Here is a 14,907-nt window from a genome sequence, read left to right as displayed (position 1 = left end):
CCATCCAATACAAAAGAAAAAAAAAAAAAAAAAAGAAACCACATCACGCGTCGACTTAATTGCCGGAAAACTTATTACGGGCATTAAAACGCGTTGCGGATGTATTATGATGCATATCTGCCGGGCACGGGGAGAGAAGGAGCGAGGAGTGAAAGAGACATTAAGTCCACAAGGACTGCGGCACGGGGGAGTGTTGAAATATAAATTACAGCGTGTTGGCCTGTAGATTGCGCATCTTGAGTGCTATTTGTTTAAGTTGTTTGTTTTTCTTTGCTTCTTTTTTTTTTTTTTTTTCTTTCCTATATATAAATACCTGCGTTGGGTGAAAAACGTTGTGGAGGAGTATAATGAGTGCATACGCTGCAGTTGGTGCGCGATCAGGATCTCGGATGGTGACGACTTCATTACCAAGACAAAGCGTCTTTTGTTTTTGTTGGGGCCCATTTTGCCGGATTCACCGGTGCAGACCAACTATGTAAGTTGGATTTGAGTTTCCATGGAAATCTACACTCGAGCCGCGATTAGTTTGAGAAAAGAAAATAACGAGAACCTTTGAAAGACGAAAGTTTGGCTCGGCATCGCAGTGGTTGCCGGCATCACTCGCGTCACACAGAGTTGGCGTACCCACACGAAGAAAAAGAAAAAAAAAAAAAAAAAAAAAAAAGACACGGCACGTATACGGTGTTGCTCGCCGGTGATGGTAATTAAGCGCATACCGCGCAACCTGAAGCGTGACTTTTTAATCTATACGCAAGTGCATCATATTAGTACGTGCACACACTGGCTTATACACCGTCGGGGATTATTCGTACCCCGCACGCGTGTGCGTGTTTTAAAGAAATGCCACGATTTCGTGCATCCGTGTATACATTAACGTATATGAAAAAAAAAAAAAAAAAACCTGTCCTTCGACGAGTCGCAAAATGTAGTTTCAAATAAATTGTGCTACGACACAAAAACATGGTTTACCTATACCCATACTCTAGAAACATGTACTCAGATGAAAAAAAAAAAAAAAAAACATATACCACAAGAGATCACGAGCCAAGTCCACTCAAATTGTCAGAACCAACTTCAGACTGTGTACAATTGGATTGATTGGCCCTTCCATCGGTATGGTATGCATGTATAAGCGCGACCACCCGCGCAAACGAAGCAAACGATATCACCGTGCATGTACTTCGCCCGACAGCCCCAGTATATAACAACTTAAAATCGCTCAACTATTATAGGTGTATATATATATATATATATATATATATATATATTGGTATACTTCGATTGGTACACACACACACACACACATGCATCGGAGGGCACGCTAATGGGCGCATCTATCACACAAAGTCGAAGGCGGAACGGGGCGAAGAGGCCGACGCGTCCCAAGCGGATATACTTAAGGAGGCAAAGGGTAATGAAGTAACGATAGGAGCTGGCGCAATATATATGCTATATGCTACCGTTCTGCTCTCGCGAGCCAAGGCGAACCGAAGCTGGATGGGAAGGAATGCATCGATAATGAGTAGCTTCGCGGGGTCGCGTCCCCACCCGCTGTTTGACTCTCTGTATGCTCGAGCTATATGCTGTGGTACGACGTTTAATCGGTTATAATATAAATATATGCGCGCCCCGGGAGCCTCTTGGGCCAAGAAAACCTGCTGCTGCGATGTGTGTGTTTTTTTTCGAGTGATATATATATACGCGCGAGTAGTTTCAATGAAGCGTCTCCGTCAAGCATACACATGTACCGCGAGTATAGGTACACATCATACACAATCACGCGAAACTGCAACGCTCGGGAGACCCTGCAGACTCTCACGGCTGCAGTGTTTGGTACATGTATCTACGTGCCCCCGCAGGGGAGGACGCGCAACTTCGAGTCAAGGAAGACGCTTCAAAGGACCCCCTCCGCTTGGTTTTTCTCTTCTGCTTTTATGCTCGGGGAAACTTTACGATGCCCGTATACACACGAGGGGCATCCTCTATACAAGGAGAGCTTCAACTTCACGAGCCGTGAAAATTTCGTAGAAGAGGTGGGCGTGGCCGTTTTTTCTGTTCATCGGCCTGAGCTGTATTATATAGGAGGGGAGGAGGAGGCTTCGTAAAACGGGCAATTTACGCGCTCGGAAAACCTGTAGCTTGTAATTTTATTGGACGCGGGGGTGCTTTGTCTCGTTTACTCGGATTTTCCCACGCCGCCGGCGATCGACGCTCCAACAATATGGGAAATTTCGATTTTTCATACGTATCTTTTTCCACTGCTCAGCCAATGGGATGGGCCATAGAGCCTGCAGATCACTTGGCGTGCGCGAACATAATGTATACGATTTTGTCTGGGGAAAAAAGCTCCTTTTTTCATTACTAAAATTGAAATAATTACTTTACAACTATATATTTTGAGACAAAAAAAAATTGGAAGAAAAAAAAAAAGATTAATACAATCACTTTTATACATATGGATATGTAAGGCATTATTTCATTGCAGGTAATGAAAAAAGCATACTTCAGGAAAAATAATACAAAACATATTTCAAGGTGGAGGTTAATTTCAAAGTATTTAAAAAAAATCTTCGCATAATAATAACAACAATACGCGCTTGAAGTCTCCCGAGTCCACGCCGCACGCGAAAATTCATAAGCATTCAATTACAGACGCGTATCGAGGGTAATCTACTTTATATTCGCAAAAATCCGAAAGACCATTAAAACACATATCACGGGGGGCCTGTGGCGCGGCTGTAGCCGTGCAAGGAACTTAATTGCATCCCGAACGGGGCGCGCTTCAATTTACAAATAAAACAACAACATCCCGAGGGCGCATTATGCATTTTATGGAGCCCTTCGAGGCGTCCGCGCGAAGCACATCGTATACACGAAAGAGAGAGAGAGAGTCTCGCGTAATAAAGCACAACCCGAGAGAAAATAAAACGACGCGTTATAGAAGAGCCACGCGGCCGATGCATCGCACGAGTCTTTTACAGTTATCGAACGAATACATATTATATATATATATAAAGAAAGTGCGAGCTTGCAATTAGCGCCGAACCGAGCGTAATTGCGTTCGTTAGTTGTTAACGGCCCTTTAATTGCGCTTGTGGATATTATTTCTTTATTCTTCTTTTCGTTTTTTTGCTTCACCCCTCGGCTGCGAGCTAGTGCTAAACGAAACTCACCTATCGTCGATGCATGGATACAGATAAATAGATACACGCAATTTGTAGAAAATGTAACAATTACCACAGGTTCGTTTGACATTGTGTAACATATATAATGCACGTCGATGAATCAAGATGAATAAATATTGTTTAGTGCGAGTCTCTAATTGAGTCAGTCAGTAATTGTATAACGTATAGGTGAAAATGAGCAACTGATGGGGCTCGGATCGCTTTCTTGGCCTACACGTGACGTGTCGTCAAAGTTTCCTATAGAAAAAAACGAGGAAAAAAACGATAAAAGTGCAAGAACGAAGCAAAGGATGAAGGGATCAACCGTCGCTCGCTTCGTTCACGACCGCGAAGCTCGATTTGCATCACAACCCCCCCCCCCCCTTTCTCTCACTTGAAATCGCAACTTCGTGCGTGTATATTAAATTTACTCGAGTCGGTCCGAGTACACAGAGAGCTCCCCCTTAATTGCGATTGCCGGGCACGTGATGCACTTCCTTTTTTTTTCGTGGGTCGGTCGTATAACTTCCGACCTGGGGTGGATCGTTTTGGCCCACGTAACGATAATGGGTATTATTCGTGAAGTTTTTCGAGGTGTACTTCGGGCAAACAGACCGTGTGTGTACTAATAATAAAGTCGTTGATGCTTCAACCAAAATGTGTTCAGTGCTGCTGGTGGTTGACGTATTTACGTACACCCGCGTATACCTGTACACATGCCGTCTGGTTTTCCAATCAACAATCGAGTAAACAATTCCATTTTATACCATACTTACTACAAAAGGCCGCTGGATACGAGTTTTGTAAAACAGTTTGGTTCAACTCACCTGAAACAAGCAAAGGAAATCGGATCGTTAGAAATTATGAATTTAGGAAAATAATATGTTTATTGTTATAATCAACGTAATCGCAGATTAAATTATATATACATTTGTAATTATAGTTATAGTATAAGCTACTATCCTAGAATTGTTACAGATAAATCAACATTCAATTGATGCTTTAGAATCAAACATTGGTCCAAATGTAGAGTTCCACGGCTCAGACGGTTAGAACCTAACGACGGGCTTTGAAATCGAATCTTCTTGACAATAGAAAGACAAGCAAGGCTTCACGGGTTAGAAACGCAAAACTTTGTAAATACATGAATTGTAGAACTCACAGTTTTTTTGTTTGTACAAGACCTTCAAGGTCTACCGACTAAATTCCACGCGTCTATCGTATACACGTAAGACATTTGGTAAAAAATAATTAGAATTTATTTGATTCACGACGAATTTATATTTGGATAACATTAGAAAGTAGCTACAGGCATGATGCGATACGAAAAAAATCTCGAGATCTTCGAGACTCTTGGAAGTCTCAAAAATAAGCTCAAAACCTTCTCGCGATTTCAAAAATTTTAGATATTTTTTCATCGAGACAGTTTTATTTCGTCTTTAAGTAGGTATCGCACGGGCCTAAAGTATACATCCATGGATATTTTTAAACTTTAAAAAAAAAAAAAAAAAAAAAAAAAGAATACAGCGAAAAAAAAATTCTCTTCTCGCCCGCTTTAAAACGAATCATCACTACGCTGCGTTCATGAATGAAGACTACGTCAACCGTATACACAAGCTCATTCACGCGTCCCCTCGCACTATATACTATTCCCACCTTTTTTTGCGTCCGTAAAAACACCGTCCCCCCAACTATACGTGCTGTCGTTCCCATTTCAAGTGGCACATTTCACACACACACGGACGTGCAATAAAGAGCGAAAAACTCGAGAGAAAAATATAAACAAGAGGAAGACGAGCGCGAGCGCGTTAAAATAATTTTTGCGAAAGTTTAAAAAAAGCCAGAAGCTTCCGCTCGTTGACGCGCGTTTGCGTCTCTCCATGATGCCTTTCCATCCGCGGACGACCTTTTTTTGTTTTGTTTTTTTTTTTCAAGGGGAGGGGGGAAGCACGAGCTTACAAGCTCACTGCTGCTCTAACCGGCGACTCGTGTCGACTAATTTTAGAGCTGATGTCGCAAGCGACGCATACGCCGCCAACTATGGCGTCTAGGATAAGTGGTAATGGCGTGCGAGAGTTACTGATCGGGATGGTTTGTTTTTTTTGGAGGGAACGTGTACTTACATGGATTTGTCGAGACGAAAGGAGCGCAACTATATATATTGGTGGTGATGATAATGAAGAGGAGAAGAAAGTGGAAGTAAGGAAAACTGAGATACTTTTTTTGACATGTTTCAATGGCAAATGAAAGCTGTAAGTTACAAGTCGAGAACTTTTGATAAGAGCTCCGAAACTTTAAGTACTTTTATCACTTTCTTTAATTTTAAACATCATGTCTGTCAGTTTTTATTAAAATTTGATGATTTTTATTTTGGTCAAATTGCGAAAAAGTATCCATTGACTACTGAACTCCCGAGGTTTGTTTAATGTAGATAACTTTAATGTATTTCACGTATCGAGGGTTCCTGATGATGTGTGATATTTTTTAAACATTGACATACGACTAGGAAGGACAAAAAAAGGATTAAAGATTGGAGTTGAGCGGTTGAGAAGAGTGAAACATACTGACATGGAAAAAACAATCATCGAAAAAATAGCTGAACCTCAATTCAAATGACCCAATGAGTTTTCAATCGAAAACCATTCCCAGGTAATTTAATCAGCAGTGCCGTTTACTTTCGCAGCAGAACGTATAGCTCATCGAACCGATGACAGCCCGAATAAGAGCGAAAAGCAAGAAATATAGAAAAATTCATTGTCTCACAAGGGTGGTGGGTTGCTATACCCTCCTTCCTTTTCTTCATCTCTGGCGTTGAGAGACAAGCAGCAAATTGCTAACGCGAGAGACATACCCCGCAAATTTCCCTTGTAAATTCGAATGCCGGGGTCCTGGCCAAACGTCCCTTGCCATGGGTATAGGTACCTATTTTTTTTTTTTTTTTTTTTTTTTTTTTTTTTCGTGACGATCGGAGCAAGAAGCAGAGCAAGTAATGAACTCGTAACGCCGATGGAGCGATCCTATATATATACCCACGTTGTTTCATACCGCGTCGTGAGGATTGAGATGGTCAGTGAGTGCACGCGTGGGGTTTACAAACTCCGAGCACATTCACACCCACGGAGAAGAAAACTGGAGCGGAGAAGAGGAGGAAGACGCGAGAGAGCAGCTGAAAAATAGGCCCACGTGGAAAGTAGATCAATGTCGAAAATAGACGGCCGGCTAGGATTTCCGCCGCCCAAGTATTTTCCTCCTCCTTGCGCGCGTCTATATTTGTACGAGCGACATTCCGTTCCCTTTTCGTGTACGGTATACAGACGCGTCTGAATATACATACGTGGAAGGAGGAGAGGATGCGTATGGCCGTGTATGACACATCGAAAGATATCCTCCACCAACTCGGTTCATCGACCTCTAAAAAGCGAAAGAAAAAAAAAGAGCAGATCGAATTGCTCTTCCCCCCCCCCGTACCGCAATCGCCGACTTTGGCGAGGGAAATTGGCCCGATTTTGAAACTAGAGCCGCTAAATCGAAAGAGAATACCACACACGCACTTGGCTTTCTTTTTTTTCCCTCCATGCAGTTGATGTTCCTCTCGTCTTCCCGCGATCTCGACGTTTCTCACTTCCCTGATGCGACGCACCCCCCCCCCCCGCCCCGTTATTTATACAACGCCTTGTTTACGCTTTTCAAAGAATTAATTCAAACGATGTGTATATATCTCTCGCGACAGCAGCTGCAACCGAGTTTCATCTTCTCCCTCTCCTCTCCTTTTTTTGGGTCTACCCCGTGTAACGGAGGGCTACTTAAATCCCGGACTTGGCTATTTTCGTCCTCGTCATTCGTTGCATAAAACCGGCTACAGACGAATTGCAGAAAAAAAAAACAAATTTCTTTCCTTTTTTTCAAGACCAAACTGCTTGTCCGGTCGCGGGGGAGGAATCGTGTCTCCAAAAGACGCGAAGCTATACGTTGCTCCAAAGCTTTGGTTTCTCCCTCCCCGAATCAATCCACGAGCCGGAGTTCTTTCCGTCCCGGACTTATACACAATTTGCGAAACCGAACTTCGAACAGTCAATTGGTCCCCCCCGAGTCATCGTTGCAACGCGATGTGTGTACACGAGACGTGGATTTATTATATTTGTTCCGCTTCCCCGAAGCGTCCACAGACACGCGCAACTTCGTCTCGGTCCGCGCCAACGGGGTGTGGAAATTAAGATTGGCGCTTCGAGTGTAGATACGAGGGAAGGGGGGGGGGAGAAGTAAATTGGAAGGGGACGGTAATTAAAGGTGGCACGAACGAGGAAAAGGGTGGGGGAGATCTTCAACTTCCTCCCGAAAGAGCGGGAATCCCGCGGCGGAAACGACGTGGCAGCTACAATAACACGTACACCGAGAAAGAACCCCTCCCCCCTATACCTTCCAAAAAAACCCCGAAAAAACGAGAGAGACAGATAGCGCTGGTTGCAGCACGGAGGATCCTGCAGTCGAGGCCGTTCACCTTTGATCCTCCTCTCGTCGCGGGGCCCAAAAAACGGGGTTGAGAGGGTGGGGTGGGGAGAGAAAAAAAAAGGGCCCGAGGGCCAGGTGGTGCGCTCTCTCTCTGTTGGACGCCCCTCTATCGTGTTTCTGATCCTTTTGACGCTTGTGCTAGTTGTTGTTGTTGCTGCTGGCGGACACCGGAAGTCCACAGTCTAGACGCTTTTTTTCGTCCGCGTATTGTTACTTTGTCGTACAGTGGAGTTACCCGAAAAAGAAACCTGTTTGGTCTATCATCGGTTTTTGAATGTTCACATACCAGGTACTCACGGTTGTTTCGGGGTGAACGTACAACTTTAATTTAGAGGGGCCAGAGGCCGGGCTGTTTGCGAGTGCAGCAGGAAACGGGCCTATATTTATAATACAGAGATGTGGAATGGGTACAGTGTTGCAGCTGATAGCGCTGGTGGGGTAATGTGGTGGTAAATAATTGATAAACGCTGGATATATAGATGACGAGAGGAAAGTGCGATATGGCTTTACCTTTTTCTCGTCGAGTTAAGCTCCCGTTGGAGCAGGTGATGCGATCGAGGGGGTTTTAAGTGGCTTTTGAAAAATGGATTTAGAAACGCACGTTGCGGGGCGAGGGAAATTCTAAGATCGAGGTTACATAGATTTCACATGGCTGGTAGCTTGTGTTGGTGTGAACTCGTAATGAATTTCGAGGTGTCAATCCCGAGTGGAGACACGCAAATAAACGCCACTAATGGCTTTGCGTATTTCGAAAGTGTTGAGAGATACAGATGATTTTTTTTCTTTTTTTGGACGTAGTTCGACAACTTTCGAGTACGCGCGCGTGCGAGGAAACGGAACATACGCAACAACCAAAACAATGGCAAAACAAAAATCCCGAGTCGCGAGCGAAATGTAATTTTTTCATCATCCCTCGAGAGCGCGCTAATGCGTAGGTACGTATATACGCACTGTATAGCGACACGAATCGCGAAAGTTTCATTTCCTACTATTAGCCTTATTGAGCGAGCAAACCTTTTTTTTTGTTAAAATTTATTCGCTTTCGAATGCCGCGACGAGCGGCCACTAATTCTCCGATAGCGCGCCAACGTAACGTTTGCTCTCCGTTCATGTGCACTTGCGAGATTCCTTGTTGTGTACCGTTGCAATAATGACCTGGTACGTAAACAACAACAACAACAACAACAACAACAACAACAACAGGTTTCCGGTAGATTTCGCGATACTCGCTTTGATATTGGCAAACCTATAGCGGATTTTTGTTTTCGCGGTAATTGAAAAATGACAAAAATGAAAATGCGTACGGGCTAAACTGCGGCGAAATCGTATACGTGTAAGTATCTGAAATATATATACGTATATGCGCATGGGTTTGCGGTCAGAGCGAAAATCGTAAACACAAACGGCTTCATTTAATTAAACGGGGACATTACACGTGCATCGATACAATTTTCAGTTGCAGCTACATCCAATAAGGCGAAATAAATTGTTGCTGGGTCGAATTGCATTTTCGATTTGCGTGGGTATATATTATACTTACCATTGCTTGCACACCTTCAAGTTTCTCGATAACAAATACCGATGTATGAAAAGTTTGCGAGAAATTTTTTGCTTTTAGAATTCGCAACTAGTATAGATAATTGTACATTGATAAATATATTTCCCGTGTATTTTAAACAAAATACGATGTTTTGATTATAATTTATGAACTCGGTGCTTTTTTCTTTTTTTAATTAAGTAAGCAACCCAAAAATGTATCGTAGGCTAAGGTTTTAAAAATTATTTGAGTTTTCAACCTGAATAATTCAAAGATGTGGATGACATGATGTGGGTTATGGTATGTATTTGGGAAGCTTGGGATACAGAGAGATATTACAGTGGTTTGAATCTTGAATATTAAGAGAAAATGGATTTTTAATCTAAAGGGATTAATCTAAAATTTTAATGTATGTCCTTAAAGACGCTCCAACGAGTACAATCAACTGAAAAGTTGCTTTCCGTTGCAGCACCCCAAAGCACACGTAGAGCACATACGTTCACATTTCTCGGCTTTGCGCTTTCAATTGAAGTTCTCCCCTGCAGTAACCCCTGACTCTTTCAATAAAGCCATGGCTTTAAATCCAATCCAGAGAAACTCACTGCCAAAAACTACCTTTACGCCCAGCACACCCGTAATCCAATAAACAGCATAACAAACTCGATCCTCGGAGCAAAACACAAGGCTCAGCTTGTTAGCTCCAGAAAAAAGAAAAAAAGAATCCAATCACGTGGATTACGCTACACGTACTTGCAAAGTATCACATGGACTACAACACCCGGAGGGGCGAAGAAAAAAGGACACTCCTCTCCCTTCCGAAAAAAGAGAGAAGAGGAGCAACATGGCATTTACGTCTACCACGACCAGACCCAACATGCGCTACCTTACCGTAGGTCTCACTGCAATATGTATACACTGCAGTATATACTTATACGTATACAATGTACCACCGCATGTTGTACATATATATATATATATATATACGTGTCTGGACGCGTAACCCGAGCGCAGCAGATGGCACGCATATACATAATACACTGTGGACGTATACATAAATGAACCCAACGTACGTATATTTATATAAGTAAAGCAGCGACGAGGGCAGGACCGTATATATATATATATATATAGCTGCTGGATTCAGGTGCTTGCGCTATACTCGATGACAATGGGCGTCTGTCTGTCCGAACTAGCCCCCACGTATGCATATAATAACGGGCTGTCCACATTAATTCGCTCCATGGAGCTGCTGCTCTTCGCGTACACACACTCTCATGCTCGCGTATGGAAAGAACAAGTCCTAGGGGTGGTGTATAGGATGCCGACCCCCCTCCCTCCCTCCCTCGTAATCAGCCCGGCAGGAGTACACACATGGAGAGCCAACTTGGTAAGCCAGCGGTGTATACATGCAGTGATGCAGTGTGAAAGCCTACTCGACCCCTCCGATTATCCTTTTTGAGAACAGATGGATATCATCGTGGATTTCAACGCTGAAGCTGGACGGTGCGAGTACTCGAGAGGGATGTGGCGTTACTGTAGCGCTGGTCATCGAACCGGGACGATCGATGGGGTGTTTTTTCGGTGCGATGACTGATTTGACGTCTTTAATTGTTGCTCGAGCCATCCATCGTGGATTATGGTTTGAGTATTCGTGAGGAAGGCACCAAGGGTTTTCTGTTCAGGACAGTGTCTTTTTGATCTGGTCAAACCAACAAAAGACTATTGGTACAAATACCATTTAGTCTATCTGTGTATTGTACCTACTGACGCGAAATGGATCCAAACCTTCGTTGTATCCATCATCTGTATCTCTTCTCTTGTCCAACAACGCAGTATATCAATGTTTCAAGCTGCTACATAACAAAAACCAAAGGATCGCGCAATGAGCAAATGACAACCGCAACGCAAAAACACTGTCTATATACGTTACGCGTGTAACTATACTCTCCATAGCGAGTGAGTCAATAACATGACCATCAATAATCCACGATCGAGCGCGCACTCCATTTACCATAATAATATCCCCATACCAGCGCGATATCAAACTCATTTACAAGCGATTGGCTTATCGCGTGCCGCATTAGCCGCATACGCTTGCGCTTATATTGTACATATTCATGTGCACAACAACCACATGGGCGAGCGTTTTTCCTATCTCTCTCGAAAACTCACGCAATACACGGGGATAACCGTATATACGCGCACGGCCAATAATAAAAATAACAATAATGACAATCGTAAACCATCTCGATATGGATACGAGCTTATCGGAATCGGTGGAAAAAAAATGATAAAAATAGTTGGCGTCGATTGATATATGCAATAATGACTCGGAATCACGCGATTAGAGCGACAAGTGCGTGATGTGTAAACATATCCCGTGTTGCTTCCTGGTTCTTAACGAGCTTCGTAAGGTACAAGCACGCGATGTGGGTTTACGTGATATTACACGGGGAAGATTGGAGGTGTGGTTGTGTACTCATGATTGGATGTATTGCACATGTATAGCTCTAGTTTTAGACAAACTCGGTGGTGCGAAGGATCAGGAAAGGGGAAAAAATCGACCGAAAGTTTCGACCTCATCTGCAAGAGGCTTTGTCGGCCTTTCAGTCTTTAAAAGACTATAAGAGACTTTGAAGTCATCAAATGTCTTAGATGACTTGATGAATAAGATAGAAATCATTTATTAGACTTTCAAAGTCCTTCATACACGTTTAGAAACTTTCGAAGACTTCATGTGACAGTAAGTGATTTGAAAGTCCTTTCAAGGCTTTGGCAGTCTTTGAAAGACCTTGAGAAACTTTTAAGTCATCAAAAGTCTCAGATAGCTTCAAAGTTATTCCGTAGACTTTCAAAGTCTTTCGTAAACGTTTAGAGACTCTCAAAGCCTTTATGCTACTTCATTTTGAAGTCTTTTAGAGACTTGTAGTTTTTTTTTTTTTCAATGACTTTGAGATTACGTATCGAAGAGGTGAGAATCGAAAGACCCAGATTGATCTCGATCAACTTAGTGTTATTGAACTACCGTATCGATCCGTCGAGCGCTAAGGGGAGCGCGTGACTCTGCAAATCGGTGGTTTCTGGATGATTTTCGATCTCTTTTGAATTTTATTTGATTAAACGCCAACTCATCGACTAATGAATAGCAACGAGTACACGATACAATCGACTATTATCTTTGGGACGCGAGAAAAGCAGAGAAAATTATTCTAATACCAAAAGTAAGTATTAGAGTCAATGCAACGGAACTCGCGGCGACGAAAAAAAAAGAAAAAAATCAAAGCAGACCCGTGCGCTATTCTAAGCGCGAGAGACACGGGAGCCCTTGTTTGATCAAACAAGCGATTGGGCGGCGACGGAAAAAATAAGAAAACCAACGACAAAAGCCAGCGCAACTTTTCACGGCGCGCCGGCGTGCGATCCGACGCATTCGGGCGCGGGCGCGGTGTGCACGTGCACCGCGTGGCGCTATATACGCGAGCCAGAATGCGTTACATACGCGCGCGCATCGACATTCCTCGAGTGCCCTCCTTCCCTTGGCCATTAGCTCCTCGATCCACCAGACGAGAACAAAGAGAACCTGCGCCTCTCGACACCTTTGCATCCCGTGCGTGCACTCCGTACACCAAGTGTCCAAACTATATCGAGTTGACACGTAGCTATACCAAAGGATGATGCACTGATTTTTTGGAACCGCACTCATCTGCTGGGATAGCTTCGCAATCAATTCAGGACGCGCCGTAAGAGTTAAGTTATGGGAGATTAAAAATAAATTTTTTTTTCAAGTTCAATTATATCGAGGCGTCGTTAAAAAAAGAATTTATAGAGCCCCCCCCCCCCCTAGTTTCGTGCGTCAATACAAGCACGATGATAATCGAGTGGGGGGCTCAATTAGAAGAACACTTCGCATCAGCCTGTACTTCTTCCCCTCCCCCCCCAACCTCCTGCTCCTTTGGTTCTTCATTTTTCTTCTGCTGATATTATTATTGATCTCCCGGGTTCGGGATGAAGGAAAAAAAAAAAGTAAGCGATGTATGTATACAACTACCCGCGCCGAACGAACCACCACCGAGCTACTAGCGCCAAAGGAACAATAAAAAAAAAAAAAGAGACTTGAAGGAATTCGGGGAACAACAGCTATCCGTATGGACTTAAACTTTCGGGTCAACGTCTTCTTTGCATCTCGTTTTTTTTTTCTTCTCCCCTCGGCCCCCCTTCCCCCCACGTCTTGCTAGAACTACACGCGAGTTATACGCCCCCCAATCTCCCTCGGTCCGAGTTACAGTGTTATTAACGGGGCAAAAAAAAAAGGAGGAAGGAAGTGTATGGAGTCTGCGTGGAGCTTAAAATTGTTAGCGGACGTGCTTCGAAAGCTAAAAGCCCCCCCCTCCCTTACCTCTCGTGACAATGTATACGCTTCGCCCGAGAGGAAAAGTTTCGGCGAGGCGCGCTTCGAACTGAATATTAATTCCAACCCTCTGTCTGAGTCTCCTGCACGATACGTCGTGCGTTACGGCTTTTGTTTTTACGTTGAACAATAAGATAACTAAAGCTTTATTGAAAAAATTTGTTAAAAAATAACAGTTGCTGCGCACACGGAGAAAATATCTCGATGACGTTTTCGCGGAACAACCGAACTAGCAAACATTGAGAAAGTTCCTACGGTGATTACGCAAATAAAAGCACTTTATACACACACACACACATCCACGCAATACTCGTAAATTAATGGCAACTCAACACCCACGGGGCAACACTCAGCAACCACGGGGTTTTTGGTAAGAAAAAGAAAAAAATTTTGTTTTGTATTAATCAAGCATTATGTTGTTCACACAATCAAAACTACTACTGATAACAAATGTTATCATGAATCATTGTTCCACAATACGTACTAATTGGCAACATAACCTCAAACAGCTTCCGTTCGATTTAATGAAGTGATTGACAATAATTTCTTGTTAAATCGTAAAGAGAACAAGTTGATGAAATCCATTTAATAACTAGATCCTTTAACTTTTGTTTTATATTTCCGTTCCTAAAGCTGCTTCTTCGATATATACAGCCGTTGCGTGGGCGAGAAAGAAGTTGTAGCTTTCCCCCCACCACCAACGACAACGTTCTCCCCTCTTCCCATTTTTCCATTGGCGGACGATGGAAAGGGAGCATGAACGGGTTGGGGGGGGGGAGATGAGAGTGTACACAATATTATTTCATCGCTGCTTCAATAAACTCGAAAAGGAGAGACCGCGCGGATTTATTGGCGGCGGCAATATAGCAATTTGCATATGAAGTGAGTGAAATTGCAGACCGCGCGGGGGCCTTTTAATGGATGTTTTTTGAAGTGGAACGGTTGAGAGAGAGAGAGAGAGAGAGGAAAAGGAGCAATATGGAAAGCTATATCCGAGACGACACGTATTAGATTCTGCGTGTATCAACAGGTTGGATGGGAGGAGGGAAAAAAAACAAAAAAAAATCTTTTCGAAAACTGGGGATCTAATTTATGGGAACGAGTTTTGATTTCCCGCAAAGATAGCACTATCGTTTTTCCACGGTTTTATTATTTATTGCTATCCATACGCTACCGATTGTGGGTTTTGTCTGTCTCCCTCTCCGTTTCCCTGAATTACTCGTGGAGCGATCATCTTTTCTCTGTACGCAACTACAGTGACAAATGGTACAGGTAATCCAAAGTTTTGA

The 14,907-nt window shown here is 43.3% G+C and overlaps 1 protein-coding gene across 4 annotated transcripts in view; it reads right to left on the bottom strand.

Moving 5' to 3' along the window:
• The window catches only part of InR-2 (insulin-like receptor-like), a 186,937-nt gene that overhangs the window by 26,661 nt on the left and 145,369 nt on the right, over positions 1 to 14,907 (bottom strand). The window lies entirely within an intron of this gene.

Source organism: Copidosoma floridanum, unplaced genomic scaffold (assembly GCF_036245765.1).
Source record: "Copidosoma floridanum isolate Cflo_tuat_1 unplaced genomic scaffold, Cflo_Japanese_pri ptg000007l, whole genome shotgun sequence".
In the NCBI taxonomy this organism is placed as follows: Eukaryota; Metazoa; Arthropoda; class Insecta; order Hymenoptera; family Encyrtidae; genus Copidosoma; species Copidosoma floridanum.
This window is presented reverse-complemented; position numbering and strand designations above follow the sequence as displayed.